This window comes from Bactrocera dorsalis, chromosome 4, assembly GCF_023373825.1.
Source record: "Bactrocera dorsalis isolate Fly_Bdor chromosome 4, ASM2337382v1, whole genome shotgun sequence".
Taxonomy (NCBI): Eukaryota; Metazoa; Arthropoda; class Insecta; order Diptera; family Tephritidae; genus Bactrocera; species Bactrocera dorsalis.
This window is the reverse complement of record NC_064306.1, coordinates 28,061,671-28,080,950: the sequence shown is the minus strand read 5'-3', so window position 1 is coordinate 28,080,950 and position 19,280 is coordinate 28,061,671. Positions and strand designations below refer to the sequence as shown.

The 19,280-nt window shown below is 35.3% G+C and overlaps 1 non-coding gene across 1 annotated transcript; it reads right to left on the bottom strand.

The window, feature by feature from the left end:
* Nucleotides 1-11,762: 11,762 nt before the first annotated feature.
* Nucleotides 11,763-11,834, bottom strand: Trnae-cuc (transfer RNA glutamic acid (anticodon CUC)). The gene has a single exon. It is a non-coding gene; the product is annotated as a tRNA-Glu (tRNA).
* Nucleotides 11,835-19,280: the final 7,446 nt, after the last annotated feature.

The window sequence follows — 19,280 nt, the reverse complement described above, 5'->3', positions numbered from 1 at the left end:
AACTTTCGTCAAAGCATGGCACTCGTGCCACGAATGGTGGATGGATGGCAAGGAAATGTTGTCGAAAGAGCTTTTGCATGCTATAAGTTGGGTCAAAAGTTCGGTAACCTACTCGAGGTTGTTGAACTAGCACCAAATTTATGACGTACGTTCGCGCTCAGTGTGCACGTGTGTATGTAAAGATCTGAATATAAATTTTTTTCTCAACAATGCGAAGCGACTTTCTATTTCATATTTTGGAAACTTCTTTCAGCATTAAAGGATATAATAATACTTGTTCCAGATGATACTGAAATTATTAATTTCTGAAAAAGCTTTGCCAAATAAAAAAGTGGATGCTGTGCTTCCAAAAAGGCAATTTATGTGTTTATTCTATATTGAAGGTGCGCAGCAGTCCACGAAAGCTACGGTAGTTATTAGATATCTTATCGGTTATATACTAAAATGGACTAACCTATGTCCAGAAATATTTAAAAATAAATGTGTTTGAAAACTGTTTTAAGGTACTTGAATCATCAGATGTGGTGCTCTACAAAAACTTCTTAGAAAAAATAAAATTTATATAAATATCAATTCAATCGTCGAAACACTTTTCAAACTCGAATTTTTGATAGACTTTTGCTCTTTCAAAGATGCGTCACGCTCTAGCAGGCAGATAAAATATTTGAATTCGTCGAATCTGACCCTCCCATTAGCGCTATTGCGATTGCTCAGGAGTTAAACATTACCACACGAATTAACGCAAAAACCTTCATCGATCCATATCTGAAGACGGACGGAGAGGAAGAGTGAGTCACTTACGCTGCTTGAAGCCATAATGACAATGGTTGACAGACGGTGCGACAAGCCTGAATTGATGGTCAGGAAGGAGCTCCAACACGGATCGGTAGCGTCAACAATTTTATCCCTTAAGTTTCAGCCAATACCAGATGATTTGTGTTCCATTAGGAAGGATCGTGCAGCAGATGATTTATACCTTTTACTGACAATGTTTGTAAAAAAAGAAAGATTAACATTTATGCTATCGAAGATATTTAATTCTTTTTGATGCATATGTATTACTTTATTTGATAGGCTGTTGCCTGATTCCTTATGTACTTGATAAAGAGGACAAAATCAATGGCACTATTCTGCAATGTCACCACATCATTCGACATAAGGATTAATGTCAAGATAAGCTATTATGCTTTATTTCAAGTTCAAGTTAATAGTTTTTTGGTTAAAAGGCAAGCATCAAAAATCAATCAGAAAGACTTCGGATCGATTGAAATATTGAGATAATTCCTACCGTTTAGCAGTATTTATCAGAATTTGTTCAGATCGGATGATTATAGCATATAGCTGAAGTTCTTGTCTGAAAAGTTTTTCATTTGCGAATCTGCATTTTCAACCGATCTTAAAACAAAATTTTCAAATGAAAAAATTTCAATAATTTGTAAGCAATTTAATGTTTTCTATATATTATAAGTGACAAGGTCACATTAGCATAGACAAACACACGCTTCTTCTATAATGTAAATGTATGTTGCGGCGCTTTAAAGTCAGTTGATGACGACTTAAGCGAAAGCAATTGCATTTAACTCACACACATATACACATACATACGCTTTTAACGGTTGCTATTAACACATTGACCTAGAAAAACTTAAACGAGAATAGCTCGCCTTGCTTGCACTCCGAAATTCCGAATTCAATGCAAATACTCGTAAGAACGAGCTTTTATTCAAATGCCAAGCAGAGGAAAAGCACAAGAGTTGTGACGTCACCAATGGCATTCATTCACAGGATACATATGTTGGCAAAGCGGCGCAGCAGCATTGAAGACAACGGCAGCAGTGGCAGCAACATTGCCACACACATGCGGCTGCGTATACTATATAGCTACTTATGTATGTGTGTGTATATACATATATGCTGCTACAGCGCAGACCAACACATCAATGAACATTTGTATGTGGCGCAGGCAGCTGCCATTTGGAGGACCTTCCACAAGTACAGCAAAGGCGAATTCATTGAGGAAATCGACATGGGCACACAAACACATACATACGTGTACATATGTACGCATTGTGAATTTATAATAGAAATATATGTGCTGGCTGCTGGCGTCCATCACCGACTGGCAACAGCACATAGGGACGCAGCAGCTGCGCAGGACCATTAGCGGCAGCAGCAGCGCCGCCAGCGCGTTGAGAGCCTTGCTTGCTCCGCATTCATGCCCCACACACACACACTCACACACATTTATGCATGCATATGTACAGCAAGCGCCATGTTAGCAGCGTTGACGCGTTTGTCAGCCGTTTATTTCGAATACAGATTTCGCTTGGCGTTACTGGCGTTTCTTCTGCTTGTGGCTGGTTATGGTAGAAGTGAAGTTTGCATTGCAGCACATTTCTGAATTCAGTTGAATAGTCGTCCTCAAGCCAAACAGTCGAAATTCGCTCCTCGTAACGCTACTGCTTACGGTCTTTCAAGCCTTTGACACTGGTTGTATTTGTTTTTTGTATAACGGTTAAAACGTTAGTTTGAAGTGAAAATTTAAATCAAAAGGAAAAAAATTAACCACTTGCGTGTTTGAGTTTTATAAAATTCAGCTGCCATACATCAAAATTTTTAAATACGCTATCATTTCCGCTGATGTTGCCAGCTTCGTACGTATCGTGGACGCTTTGTTTATGTTTACACGCCCACGCAGGATTCTTCAAGTTGCTGGGCACGTGCAACAACTGAAAAGCTGCATCATTTTTAAAGTGTTTGTTCAAGTGTTGCAGCAAGAATTAACAAAAAAAAAAAAATTAAAAAAAAATAAAAAGTGTTAAATTTAACTTTTCTCACATTTTTCAGTAATTTTAAATGTTGTTGTAATATGTTTAATGACATGCTGCTATTAAATCGAGGTTCATGTGCACATCACACATATGTACATATGCTTATGGATTTTGGGTGTGTGAAAAAAAATGTTTTTTAGTCAAATAAAAAAGTAACAAAATTAAGAATATAATTAAAAAAATGTGTGTCACTTGCTTAATAAATCTCGTGGAGTTTTTTGACCTTAAAAATCAACGAAAAATAATATTTCGCCCATGATGACTGCGTAACTGGAAGTGTCTCTAATGGAACTCAGGTATTTCAGCACACATTTTTATTTTTATTTATTTTTATTAATTTCACTTCAATTAATTATTGAATTTAATTCTAATTAAATTTGAAATCCAGCTGGAAGAATTGAAAATAGAAAACGAAATATTAGTAAACTATTCCAATAGCTTTTGCTCTTTTGGGTTATGCATAAAATGATGTTATAACAAACTTCAAGCAAGTGCACATTTAGAGAAAGGGATTAATTCTAGTGTAGGAAGCTCTGCTAAAGGTGTTAAAGCCTACAATCTTTCTAACTTTTATATTATTTATTGAATTTGTTATAACTATAATAAATGCTCATTGTCAACAAAATTAAGCCTTTAATAATTAAACACTTTTTATTCATTTTGACCTTGTAAAAAAAAATAAATATATATAAATAAATGTATTTTTTCCCAAATATTTTTAAAAAATTTTTTAAACGAAATTAAGTTTTCTATAATTTAATATTTTTTTATTTATTTTGAGTTTGTCAACTTTTTTGAAAAAAAAAGTTTATGAAAAACTTAATTTTTTAAATTTTTTCTTAAAAACTCAATATGAATAAAAAGTATTAAATCATAAACAACTTAATTTTGTTAAAAAAATTTTAAAAACATTTTGAAAAAAAAAAATTTAATTTTTTGTAATTTATTTTTATTTTCCAAACTTTAAATCACTGACTGATTTTTTCCATAGTTTTCATAAACTAAATCAGTTTATTTTATGTGTGAGCCCCAGTTTTACATATTAATAAGAAACATGTAAACTTAAATCATAAGAACTTAATTTTGAAAAATTATATTAAATTTTTTATAGCATTGTTTTTAATTGTTTTTTTTTTCAAATTTAGGAAATGGAAAAAAATCTACACTATTTAAAATTTTTGCAGACATTTCTATGCCAAAGATTTTACATTTAAAAACTACGCTTATATATCAATGTCAACAACAACAAATCCTAACAAAGACAAAAAATTATAAATAATATATATTTTTTTAAAATGCTGTTTGCAGTCCTTCTATTAACCTTCTGCAACTTTGTTATATTGTTTTAAGAAAATTAAAATGTAAAAAATATAGGTTTAGTTTGATTAGTTTTTCGATACTGAGTGATTTAATGCAATTTTTTAAAAGTTATAAAACTACTTTAAATATAACATTGATGAAAGTGCAAAGATATAAAACGTACTGTGGCCTACAGATTTTCAAAATTTTGTGTGCTCTTTTAGCTCATATCTGATGCTAAACAACTTTACTGAGAACGATTATAAGTGAGTTGCAAAAAAAAACAAAACTAATAATTTATAATTTTTTCGTTACACAAAATCTAGTTGCAATAATTTTTTCAAAATAAATTTCGAAAATATTTTCAATTATATTTCAATAGTAAAATTAATTTCAAGTTATTTAAATTTGTTTGTATCAAACCATCAACAAGGTTCCATAAGATTTGTATTAGAAATTACTCAAATTGTGCAATAAAAAAATTAATTTTTGCATTAATTTATAGAGTAAATCAGTAGTGATGAATATTATTTCATATGTATTTAATTTTTTCAAGACTTTACTTTTATCAACGAAACATTTTCAATTGCTCCTTCACACCTTAAATTCCTTTAAAGTATACAAATTTCAACACAACAAAAACTTCGTTGCATATGACGTCACACTTGGCAATGTACCAACGTCGCGTACATATAAATAACAGCGCTTACGAGCGCAAACACACATACATACACATCAAACGGAATATAGTGTGCAAAATAGCATTACAAAAACATATGTCAGCAGTTATATATGTATATATAGTATATATATAAGTATGCATACATTATATGTAACACTTGTCGCTGCATTACACAAAAATTATTTATTAATATTTTGGTTATTATCCTTCCACGCTCCCCATCAACCCTTTTAACAGCTCGGAGTCTTGTACATTGAATGCCAAAGCGCGCCAACATTTCCGTAAGGGCTGCGCAAGGGCACAGCACAGTTACAGTTACAGTATCCCACCATGCCACCCATCTATAGTCCCCGCTGCCGCTTCTGCCCAGTCAGCGATCATATTGATTTTACTCCCCAGAATACAGGCACACGTGAATTGCACGAAACGTCTCGACATACAAATCAAACTGTCTCGAAACGAACGAAATGTGTAGGACACACCTGACGTATGAGTGATATTTATTTACTGCCAGCGAGTGTATACCATATTAAAAAAGTTGCGCATACGCACTAGCGTCCCAACTGCATTTCAAGTGGTGAACCGTGACGTATGAGTGATATTTTTATCATATTCAATTTTCCCAATAGCGATTTTCAATAATCCTTTCCTCTTAACAATTTACTAAAATTAACTTTACTAAAATGATGAAAAGCTGACTAAAATAGACTTATCGTACGTAATGCCAGCTAGTTACATTAGTATATGTGCATTTGTGCATGGTAAGCGCGTACGTGACTAACGGTATATCAAACTTACGCCTGCTTTCAAGCACAACGTAAGCTTTTGTCGTTATAGCTTTTATAGGCTTCTATGGCACACATATTTATCTCATCTTTTTTGTTTTACTAATTTTTCACTTGTTTCGATTTGAGCGCTCTGGTGTGCAGACAAAATTTAGCTTGTTCGTTAAAGAAAACAATTATAGTAAGCATTTGTTTACTAAATTTAAAATATAATGAAATTTGTAAGCAACACAGTCTATATTCATTTTTAACTCTGAATTCGTCAGTGCGTATGAGTAACATTTTACGAAAAATATTTAAAAGAGTTTAATTTGCTTCTATATATTTTTTAAACCTACATACATACGTGTAAATATATACAAAATAATTTCAATAGTTTTTATCTTTTAGCGCGTAAGTGTTTTGCTTTTGCTGTAAGAACATATTAAATTATTTGAAAAATAGCATTGTTCTAGAAGTAATAAGGGGTTACCTCAGGTAAAACCCTCCTATTTTCAAAAATGTTTTTCTCATATTAAAATGAAATATTTTGTTAAATTTTAATGACTACAAATATACCAAATATATTAAAGGACACACGTAAGGTGAAAATCAATTTTTCAGTATTTAGGTAAAAATCATCGATAAGGGGCCATCCATAAATTACGTCACACGAATTTAAGGACTTTTTAACCCATCCCCCCATCCTTGTCACATTTTGAACTAACAGTTTATTTTCTTTTTTTCAAAAAACGGCATTTTTCAAATTTGCGTGAGTGATTACTCGGAGACAAATTATTTGTTCACTATTAAAACGTTTTTGCTTATAAAGTTCTCAATGCAATGACCGACTAAATTTTTTATGTGTTCAAAACCTGAATTTCGGCAGTACAGAAACGACAAATTCATCTCCACCTTCTATTTTAAAATTGCCGCCTTTTTTCCAATTACGAACGTAGGTTTTTGGACGGACAATATCTTCTAACGAGAGCTTGTTTGCAGAATTTATCCACGGAGAAAGCCAAAATTACTACAGCAGTGGTGGTCGTAGTTTTTTAGTATTGCCGGAGATCACATGCTAAACAAAAAAACATTTTTTTTTTCAAAAATTTTAATGTATATTCTTAAAATATGTATAAATATATTCCTAAATGAATATAATGAAACAATTGAAAAAGGAGTTTTTATTATTTTTTTAAATTCCCAAAAATCACTATTCTTTGAGCTGTCTTACTAGGTGTACCACTTATATTCCCACTCGCTCACTTTCTCAGACAATTTGTACTTCCTTCAAATTTTCGCTTCCTTCCTTAAATTTATTTTCCCCATAAACTCCCATCCCTCTCTTTCTCTTGCATATTTATCCAGCCCTTTTGGGCTCGTTTGCTTGTTTGCCTTTTATTCCCTTCATCATAAAAAATACAGAAATTCGGAGGCCATTTACCCTGCTGACGTCATCAAAAGGCATTCCGTATACTATATACACATACATATGTATATGCAAAGCACTTTGCAACAACACAGTTTTGCCTCCACCAATTTGTTGCTGCTGTTAGGCCTCCATTGGGCCAAATATCATATGGAAGCATATACAAGCCCACATTTGGGCAAATTTGGCTACCCCAGTCGTTTGGCTGGCTGCTCAGCTGAAGCTCTTCTTCATCGAACAATTGTTGTTGCTGTTAGGTATAACAAATTCTGTTGCTGCAGCTGTCGTTCATCTGGGTTGGCGTTGTTGTATTACAACCCACAGTTTTACCCAGTAACCTAGTGAGGCGCAAGTAACAACACATTTTGAGCGTTATCCCTTCGCGACACGAACTCGAGGAAAATCACAGCTTTCGCTTTCACTTTCGTGCATCCCTCTCACAACCGCTCTCCACAGCTCTCTTCTGCGATTCACCGTAATTTGTTTGGCTGCTTGTTGTTGGTAGGGTGCTTTTATTTGACTTGGGCTTTTGCTGGATTTCTTTTTTTTTCTTTTGGTAAACTCTCTCATTTGTTGTTTTTCATTTATTTTTGTTTTTGCTCCCGCCAATTTCGTTTCTATTGTGCCTTTTTTATTTCAATTTTATTTTCGTCACAATTTGTATTTGCGTCGGGTGCCCACGCACGTCTCGCGTCCTAGTGTCCTAGTTTGGCAGACACTTCGTTTGTGAACTTACTAAATTCGTAAATTCGTGCGAACTTAAATTTATTAAGTATATAAATGATATAAACACTTGCAATTACACACGTTTAATATGTTATACATTTTTATTGAGATTTCAAATTGTATATTTATGAAAAAAAATTTTGTTAATATTATATAATTAAATTTTATATAAAAATTATATACCTTACGGCCAAGTTTTTCTAGAAGGCCAGTTTTCTCTGCCGGCTATGGCAGCATATTGTAGAAAAATACGTAAAACGTCCTTTAAAAACGAAATTAGGTTAGGTAAGGTTAGGACGTAGGGTTGATCTAATGATGGATCTCGTTCTTTGCGTTAGCCATAAAGACCTAGAAATGGGTCACTAGATCCACATAGATCGACGCTTTCAGCTTACCTAAACTTAATTAGGTCGTTTAATATCAATTTCAGCAATTTCAGAAGATTCGCAATACCTAGATATTTTAACCTCAGTCCGGCAACAGACGAGAAAGCGACAAAATGACTTCATCTCTTCTGCCACCATTAGACTTCGGCAAAGAGCGTCCGACAAAATATTTAACCGCACCGCTGAACCTATTTAACAATGTCCAGACAGAGCACCTACAATTGCGGCGAATATAACTTTGCTAAAAGCTAGTAGTTTAATGGGTCAGGGGACTTTCACAACACCACAATTGATGGTAGCGACCGAATGCGCGAAGACCTACTCGTTCCAATATTGCTTGGATTTGGGAAACGTTACTCTTTCTGGCTAGCTCATCGGCTTTACAGTTTTCGACGTTTTAAGGCATCCAAACAAATCAAATATGGAAGTAGCATGATACTTCTGCTAGTTAAGTCATGCACTTCTTGACCAGTGTTGAGCGCACAGTCAGCGAGATAAAAGCTAGTGTAGCCGTTCGGCTATCGAAGTGAATACATACCTCTCTGAATGAAGCTCCACTTCGAAGTAGTACATCTACTTATTTACTGCTACCTTGATGACAGCTATCTCCACTTGAAAGACGCTATAGTGGTCTGATAGTCTGAAATTAGAGTTGAAGGAGAGCTCTCGGCGGAAGCCTCCACCTCTACTTTCCCTCTTAACTTCAATCCATCCGTACAAGAACCCACTTCACCCCTTCTCCAATGATTTGTAAAGAATGAAATCGAAGCAGTGCAGAATTTTAGTATGTCCCTGCTCGAGGGCCGTCGTATACCCACATTCTCTAAGTCTAATAGCAGCCCTTGCCGCTAAGCACCTACTAGCTATGTATGTCTACAGAACTCATCTTGTAGAATGGCATTGACTGCCACTACTTGGGTTTTCCTTAGTGCACCACAGCTGCCTAGGTAATGTGGTTTATTAAAACATTATTGGCTACAGTTTCACATTTACCTTTTGTGAGAGATCCCAGCTCCTCCCATTAATTCTCTGAAACAGTATGAGGCAACCAATTCCTTACTCACTCTCTCCTCTCTAATTAACTTCAATTACAGCTTCCTATCAAGAATAAACCCCAAGTACTTCACCTTGTATCTTTATAACAAAGCAACTCAGAAAATTTAGTGATTTCTAAGCCATTAACCCAAACTGGGCACTCTCAGATTGGGTTAAAAAGATGTATAATAAAAAAATCCAATATCTGCTCTAAAGGAATTATTTCGAAATAAAGGGGTCGGGTTCAAAAATTTTTAGGATTACCGTGGAATAAAATATCAGAGAAAGCTGCCGATGAAATCTGAATGAAAGGAGTAGCTACTATTCCGACTAACTGTAAAAATTATTTCTCGCAGCAGTCATCGGTTGACACAATAAGTAAACCAGCAATGGGTTCCTCATAAAACTAAAGTGCGAGCAATTATTTGGAAGAGATTTTAAGGTATATTTTATATTAAGTACCCATTATTATTGAATGAAATGAAGGTTTTATTTAGTATAATTAGAATGATCCGATTTAAGTCGTAGAACCTCTCGTCCTCATTGGCAACTGTTGATATTCACAAGCTTCTCTTGACGCGAAAAATCATTCGCTATGAACAGGAACAGTAAGTAAACATCAGGTTCGAGGTCCGGACAATAAGGTCGATGCATAAGACCCTCCCAACTACGCTCTCTTAGTTTGTGGCCAGCTATTCTGTTCCAACAAACCTCACTTGACGTTGTCTTAAGGAACCCACTTAACCACCAGTAACCGTCCGAGTTAGTTTTTCATGTTAAAATTTGTATATGAAGGCTGATACATCTATCCAGATAAAAAACGTGTATATTATGACAGATATGTAAATATTCTTCGATATGTCAATCACCTCCTAGCAGTTTTTAATGATTATGAACTGTTCAAGAGTCGACAGACTTCAGTGAAATTGTGGAGCTGAACTGAATTGAGTGCTTTCTTTAAGAACACTTAACGTATAAGGATATATATGTAAGTCACAATAAAGACTAAAAAACGATAAGTATAAGAGACCGTTAAACCGTTAAACCAAAAATTTGTCTAAGGGTTGCCACCTTTTTGAAAATTTTAAGTCAAAACAATGTATAAGTCACAATTAAGACTAAAAACCGATAAGTATAAAAGACCGTTAAACCAAAAATTTATTTAAGGGTTGCCACCTGTTTGAAAATATAAGGCAATTAAATTTATATTTCAATCAAATTATAAACTTTAATGCAGATGCAATTCAAACTGAAAAGAATTTTCAGACAAGTTGCCACCTGTTTCTAATAACAACATAATTAAAAAAAAGAGATGAAATAAATCCAAATATTACAATTAATACTAAAAATCGAAAAATTTGAGAAACCGCTTAACCCAAAATTTGTTTTTAAAGGGTTGCCACCCGTTTGAAAATTTAGGAAAAATTAATTTATATTTTACGCAAATTAGTACTATTCATGCAGATATAATTTTACAGCGACATCAAACTGTAAAAGGTTGCCATCCGTTTTAAATAACAAAATAATTAAAATAAATTGATGAAATAAATAAAAAAAAAAAAAACAAAATATAAACACGCAATTAAATTGTTTTAAAAAATTGTATAAGGGTTACCATATGTTTGAAATTTTTTCTCTAACAACTTGATTAAATAGCTAACTTTTCAATATTGATACCAAGTTGAAGAATTTTGAGTATTTTCGAATGTAAATGAAAATATTTATTATTTGATCAGGAACTTTTGTTTGGAACTTCAAATGCTCTCGAATTCACCTGTCCACCGCTTTTTATTTATTATAATTTGTTGTTGCAGTAAATTAATATTGCAAGCGGCATCGGATACCGACCTCTTCGATTGTGACGTATGACAAATGAAGGCCGAAAGTAAACACCACAATGTGCACATTTAATGGCATTGACTATACATATCTTAACACATGCATGCCCAACCCGCAGCAACCCCTCAACCGCTCATATTTCGACTGCGAATTTTTCAATGAACTGCAGTCAAAACAGTGTTGTTGCATCGTTACGTATAGTATATGTAATTGTATATATATATACATATATATGTATAAGAGCATTGTGCAATAGTGACTGTATATTTATATATATATACTTGTATATGTATAGGCGACCCTTAAATGGCCTTCTCCGCGCCCTTTACTCTACCATATATTACACATACATACAAGTGTCAGAATAACCGTTAACTGCAACATATGTATATGTAGTATGTACATTTACCGTTGCCGCCGTTCTTTCATGACGCTCCAACTGCCCTTTGCGCATCGACATTTTTGGTATATATGTATGTATGTATAGATATAATGTATGCATCCTTATGCGCACGAATTATAAAGGACATGAGTGACGTACGAAATATATTGATGTAAGTGTGTACATACTTGCTCGCAGATGCACATATACATATGTACATACTGAAAACTACGTGTAAAAATTCATTTTATTAATAAGATTTCTACTATTTTATTCCCGTGAGGATATACCTAATACTTAGGAGGTCTTTAATTAATTTCGGAAAAATTAATGTTATAACTATTCGCTTACCCAAATATAAATTTGATAATATTTATAAAAAAATGTCTTTCCCATACCGGGAATCGAACCCGGGCCTCCCGGGTGAGAGCCGGGTATCCTAACCACTAGACAATATGGGACACTTGATGTTGCTTTACTAGACAGTTTACAATAAGCAGAAATTTTAATTAGCTATTTTAGACATATATGTTTAAGAATATTGATATGTGAGTATATATGTATATGTGACATGTTGATGCAGGCATATTTTTAAAATCAAAATTCATAAAGTGCGAGAATACATATGTATGTAGTCAAAAATCATAAATTTCAATTTTTGAGTATATTTGAAAGAAAGGTATATTTAGAATTAATTTAAAAATTATATTACTATTCTTCTATACATTTTTCTAATTTCACATTTCATTTAATTTATTACGAGATAAAACGTATTATCAGAAAACTTAAATAGTTAATGAGAGTGATAAGTATTAGTTATATTTCCAATTAATTTTTTTGAAATTAAGAACATGTATGTATATTTAGCTTTTACGAGGGCTGCTATATATATTTCTGGCCTAATGAAAATGGGCATATTTATGAACGAAAATGTTTTTTTTTTTCTTTTCGTTGGATTTGGCTCGTCTTGGAAGACCCACACGGTCGATTGCTGTTTTGTTTCGAGCTCATACGCATAGATCCATTATTCGATGATTCGTCACCTGTGACGATCTTATAAACGTCTTTTGAAGCACCGCGATCGTATTTTTTCCAACGAGAACAAACCTTTTTTACGGCCAGGTGTTCATGCAATATCGAATGTATGCTGGTGGGGCGAATGCATAGGTATGCCTCTATCTGAAGGTATGTTACATGACGGTCTTGCATTATCAGTTCACGTACGGCATCGATGTTTTCTGGCACAACGGCTGTTTTTGGACGACCTTTATGGAATTCGTCTTTGAGCGAGCGTCGGCCATGATTGAATTCGCTGTAACAGTTTTTCGCAATACTATAGGATTGTGCTTCATAGCCATACAAAGATTTTAGTTCATCGATAGACTCTTGTCGTGATAATCCACGTCGAAAGTTGTGAAAAATGATCGCACGAAAATGTTCACGAGTTAACTCCATTTTTTGGCCAAGATGAATTTTTTTAATACCCTGTAAATAAAACAATTCACGATAAAATGACAAAACGTTCTGAGTGATGTTATGCTAAAAAATGTCAAACTTTCCAATGGAAATGTCAGATTGCACCTGACAACACTTAGTGTTGCCTAGTTCGAGAAATATATATACCAACCTACGTATGCAACCGAAGTTAACGTTTTTGTTCTTATTTTAAACACTAATGAATTAATCAAATATCACATTATTTTATATTTCACACATTGACTGATATTATCGGAAAAAAGTCAACTATGGTTTCTGGAGACCACATATTCGGTACCTAGGGGATTGAACAGTCTAGGTTCCATTAAAACAATTTTTGGTTGTAAAGTGGCACACTTCAAAGGCATTCTTCTTCAGATGCCCCGTAATACTGCGATCCCCTCTGTCTATTTAAACACTCATATCTTATTCCTTTGATGGCGTTTTTTGGGCGTAGCAGTGGTCCAATTACTCCTAACTACGTTCCTTTTCAGTACTAAGGAATCGGCATATCAAGTTTCATTCAGATATCCCAATTTTTACTTAAGTTACAGCTTGCACGGACGAACGAAAAGGCCGATTTTTGGTCAAATAATCGGTTACAAGATATCCTTCGAATGTTGGATTCTGAACAATTTTTGGTCGTCAGTCAGTTTGTGCGGAACAAACCGTGCACACACCTTTCGTGAACTCAAATGTTCGGTCAAAATGCAATAAATCGATGTTTTGGAGATGTTGATTTCGGCTAATTTTTGATGAATTCACGTACAGTTTCTATGGAATTTCCGGTGATCATGCATTTTGAATGGCCCACATGTCGATCGTCATTTGTGTCCTCACGACCTTTAAGAACGTTGAAACCACTCGTGCACTCTGCTACGGGAACAAAATTTAATGTTGGCTCCTTGTTCGAAGCTCATTTTCGCATCGTCAAAATCAAAAGTTTACTTTGGAACGCACCTCGTTCATTAAAGTAATCCCCCTTGGTCCCAATCCATTTGAGCCAACGTTTTTTCCAATTGTTAAAGCCAAATTCCGGAATAGTCTCAAAATGGTTTCCCTGGAGCAGTCGGTTGAGCTTGCTGAATAGCCAGAAGTCAAGCACTAATTGAAAGTCAAACACTATTGACTGAAAATTCACGAAAAATCAATGCAGTATGCCACGGTGAATTATCATTCTGCAAAAACCAAGAGCTGCCGGTCCATAATTCAGTCCTTTTTTTACGAATAGCTTCGCGCAAACAACGCATAACAAAAAGTCAGTTCTAATACGTTTCATAACATCCTCGTAGTCAGCAAGCGTTTTTTCACAGACGTTAACGCGACGCTGTTTTTCGAAAAAATTAAGTGATTTTGGAATCAATCCTGGTTTCACTTTTCTTAGGCCCAAATGATTTTTCAAAGAGGTTTTCCCTGATCCTTACGATATTCCAACCATGTCAGTAAAATTGCTGACTGTTAATCGTCGATGAAGTAGCAATTCCTTTATTTTATTGACATATTAATCATTAGTTGATGACGATGGCCGGCTAGGCCGTACTCCGTTGTCAACGCGTTCTCGACTCTCTTTGAATAATTTGTACCAATCAAAAGCAATTGCTCGCGCTGAACGTTTCGGCATTCGAACGAAAGATTTTGGTGGATCCCCGGGTTGCAATAAAATAAGGCTTAACATAGTTGCTGGGTCTACCTGTATAATCAAATAGTCGATTCACAGGTAGTATGACGGTCCTAAACGGTACTTCTAAATATTTATCGTATCACTCATACGTCGCTAAACAATAAACGCTTCAGATTTGACTGTAACTGTAGTTATCACTTTGTTAATGCTTGCAACAAATGCGGCAGTTCGATGCCATACAAGTGAGACACTTACGCGTCCTTTATATACATACATTTTCAACATATTACATACATACATGTACATATGTAACAACAGAGAAGAATGCATTTCGCTATTGCAATCGTGCAAGTTTAATTCAGTGTGTTTTCTACACACCCTATACACCATCACCAAGTAATAAAGCAACAATAGCAACAAATGAAAGTGTCGTAATTAAAAATAAGTAAGTATATTTAAGTTTGTAAAGTTTGGTAGCCAAATCGGTACACTTTTTGTTCCCAATTTTGGTTTAGTTTGAGCACAAACATCCCTACACCTGACGAACAAGAACAACACCCTTAAAAAGAAGTGTGCACACAACAAGTCTCAGCAATAATTGCTGGTGTTTGTCAAGATATTTTAAACGTGATACCAATATTTGTAAGTATGTTTAAAGGTGTTACATCATAAATATATATGTGAATGTGTGCGACCCCTATTGCAGTTGCACATTTTGGATCGTATTACATTTGGCTTCTTTCGCCGCGACTGTCGTTGAGCAGCTTGTCGCACTATTCACATATTTCTGTACAAAAACATATTACAACTTACAAGCAACGTTACATTTCTATAAATAAATATACATACATACACAACATTCAACACCCGCGCCGTTAGTTCTGCTTTCTCCAGACTGGACAAGGAAGCAAAAGAAATGGGTCTGGCAGTGAACGAGGGCAAGACGAAATATCTCCTGTCATCAAACAGTCGTCGTACTCGCGACTTGGCCCTCACGTTACTGTTGACAGTCATAACTTTGAAGTTGTAGATAATTTCGTCTATCTTGGAACCAGCGTAAACACCACCAACAATGTCAGCCTAGAAATCCAGCGCAGGATAACTCTTTCCAACAGGTGCTACTTCGGACTAAGTAGGCAATTGAGAAGCAAAGTCCTCTCTCGACAAACAAAAAACAAACTCTATAAGTCACTCATAATTCCCGTCCTGCTATATGGTGCAGAGGCCTGGACGATGTCAACAACAGATGAGTCGACGTTGCGAGTTTTCAATAGAAAAATTCTGTTAAAGATTTATGGTCCTTTGCGCGTTGGCCACAGCGAATATCGCATTCGATGGAAGGATGAGATATATGACGACATTGACATAGTTCAACGAATTCAAAGACAGTGGCTACGCTGGCTAAGTCATGTTGTCCGAATGGACGAAAACACTCCAGCTCTGAAAGTATTCGACGCAGTACCCGCCGCGGGAAGCAGAGGAAGAGGAAGACCTCCACTCCGTTGGAAGGACCAAGTGGAGAAGGACCTGGCCTCGCTTGGAATATCCAATTGGCGCCACGTAGCGAAAAGAAGAAACGACTGGCGCGCTGTTGTTGACTCGGCTATAATCGCATAAGCGGTGTCTACGCCAGTACAGAAGAAGAAGACATACATATGCAAGCATACAAATCTTCTGCGTTGTTCTCCATACTTTACTATTGAATTGTTGGTGGGGGTTTACTGCTATACTCACTCATCAGTTATGCTCTTCAGCTTACATGGCTGTTATGAAATAACGGGTTTAAAATATATAGTCCCAATATATCATTAGATATATTCTTTTTGTTTCTAACGATAATCAATATACGTTACATTAACAATCAAAATATTTTGGGACAAGAAAGCACCCGGAGATTGGAATTAAATTCCTCGGGTAAATGATATATCAGAAAAGTTTACTTTGCTAAGTTTGGTTGAACTGACCTTAATTACTATGCCGATATAAGTATGTTTACAGCAACTGATTAAGTTGGTACACCTCAGTAGTGCGTTAGGATTTTTACAATGGATAAAAATATTGAACACAGAATATGTCTCAAGTTTTACATTTCTAACCAGATTTAGTTATGTCTAATATATGGTCGAGAGATCGTTGAAGACATACCTCTGAACGATCTGGACCTATTCAACTGATGAAAATATTAAAAAAGTGAAGGTGCTTGAAAATCGTCAAGCAAATGCTAGAGAGATGGCAAGAGAGCTCGTCATCACTCGTGAGTTCGTTCGAATGATTTTGGTGGATAGTTTGCGTATGAAAGGTCTTCTTGCTCAACTCATCCCAATAAAGCAAGCTAAATATTTTTCAAAAATAGTACCACAAACAAGTCTTTTTGGACATGCTTGATCGGGAGAATTCGGACTCCATATTCATGCAGAGCATTTTAACTGCCGATGAGACATGAGCTTATGAGTTTGCCATGCAAACAAATCTACAATCATCGGAATGGAGGGAAAAAACGAGTCAAAACCAAAAAAAAACACGCGAAAGGCGTGTTTTGGTGAATTATGAATTTTTTCCGGAGGGACAGAAAGTCAATAAGGACGGTGAATAAGAGGTTCCATTGATTTTATTTCATCATAAACTCTGTGTTTGTAAAAAGTACGAGTATTTAATGTTAAAAACCAAAATTAAAGATAAACTCAAGTAAAAGGTTTTGTGCTTATGGACCACTTGAAAATATTTAATAAACTCTGAGTTTAATTCGACATTTTTTATGTAAACTCAAGTAACTGCAAAATTAATCAACGTTACCAATTTTCAAGATTTTTATATACACTAACTCAGAAACTGCGAACATTTTTGTGTGCTTAAAAAATCCTCTTTGTAAGTGGTCCTCAAAGATTTACACTAAAACGCACTATAAACTGTACTTTGTTGGGCTTTGTGAAAATACTATAAATAATAATTTCTTTAATTTAAAATTAATATCTTAACAATTTCTTGCCTCATTCCATGGCGCATACACTACAGATATACATACACATATGCGAACCAATCAGCTGTCTATTGTCTGCTTCCGCTCGAAATGTGTCATTGGAAGCGAATTAGGCACGAATTCCTCTAATTTAATCGCCGCTCATATTCAGCAGCGGCACCGGCAACGACTACGTTAACGATTGTGTCACAGCACACGCCACAACACAGCCATGGCTTCTGCGACCGATTTTAAATACCCTCGATAATTGTCACAGAGCCATTTGAAGGCGAGCGGAACAGATTGTGCCCACTTAGGTATTATTTCACTATGCAGAATGAGGTGTCATGAGATAGTATGATACATACACATATGACGTTAATGTGTTTTCTAAAACTCACAACATGAATTTTGTACGTTTTCATTTGTATTCATAAAATGGATACGGACAAAACCTTCCCAGTTTTGTGTGCAGGTCTAAAAGAATGAGATCTATGAAGAAAGTGTAGAAAAGATAGCTTTTGGTAGCGATAACAGGGTGATGTAATTTGTTGCAGGACAGTTTAAGCTAAGTACTATATAAATAATACTTTGCTGATAAACACAAAAGGAACCAACAAAATGCACGTAAGTTTACACAAGGGAGTATAAAACCACTTGTCAAAATTTGATTTTTGTTTTGAACCTATCCCAGCCCGGTTTTTCCTGACTGCTGCCTTTTCTGATTTCTAAGTTGCCAATCAGGAACTAGATTGTCCCAGAGATGGCTGGAAGATGACAAGAAATTATATACATATATGTCAATCTTAAGATTTTTATAGAATTAGTTCTCCCTGCCTGGAGGCATAGACGGTTGGAAACGTTTGGGAAACAATATACGAGTACACGAAGATTCGACTATTTTGGACTTTGTCACCGGACAGTGAAGGAGTTAAAGCAATTTTAATTTATTTTTTCGACAGAAAAGAGCAAAAACTCGTATATGTTGGTTCCAACTCGGGAGATTATTTTTATAAAACTAAGGATAGAGTTTCGAAGTTTAGTTCTACTTCAGTGGTACTGGAAAACTAACTATGTAAGATTTTAGATTGCACTTCAGATATATGCTTTCCATTTATAGTCTTGCAAATTTCGACCCACCAGAACAAGTGATGACTTTATGAGAAGCTTTTTCAAGGCAAGAGGTTTGCTCTTTCTTCTTGTGTGGAAACAGAGATGGAATCCATAAACAGAGGAATTGATATTCGCTTATCTAACTACATTGTCACGTTTACTGTCTTCCATTTGCTTATAAATATTAAATATATATAAGGCACCCTAGAACCGCTATCGGTAAAATGGGAGAGGGTCGGTGCTCCCTTATCCTCTTGTGTTCTACTACTACAATGCTGGGCTTCGCGGAAGCTTGACCAGTGCTGGGCTACCATCCCTGCATGCGCGGTCGCAGAAGCCTTTTGACTCAAGATCGATCGCAAGAGATGTAGTGGTCTTTTTGCCTTCAGTAATGCTATCTTCTCCTTAGTTGTGGGGCTTTTAACAGGTCATTGCCCTATTGGCGTCCATGCTGTAAGGTTGGGAATTTCACCAGAAGAAGATGGAAACAACTAAACACTTCCTTCTTGACTGTCCCGCATTTGGAAGGTCAAAACTTAAACTTTTGGGAGCGCATACCTTCAGAAATTCCACCGAACTGATTGGAATGGAAATTAAATGCCTGATTGTATTGGCTACTCAGCTTTTTGCTAATTTATAAGTTCGAACACAGGTGTTCTTCTTTGCTATAGTCTCACAAAGGCCTACATATAGTAGTCCACGTGTAATCTTCGATTAGCCATCTAATCAAACCTAGCCTAT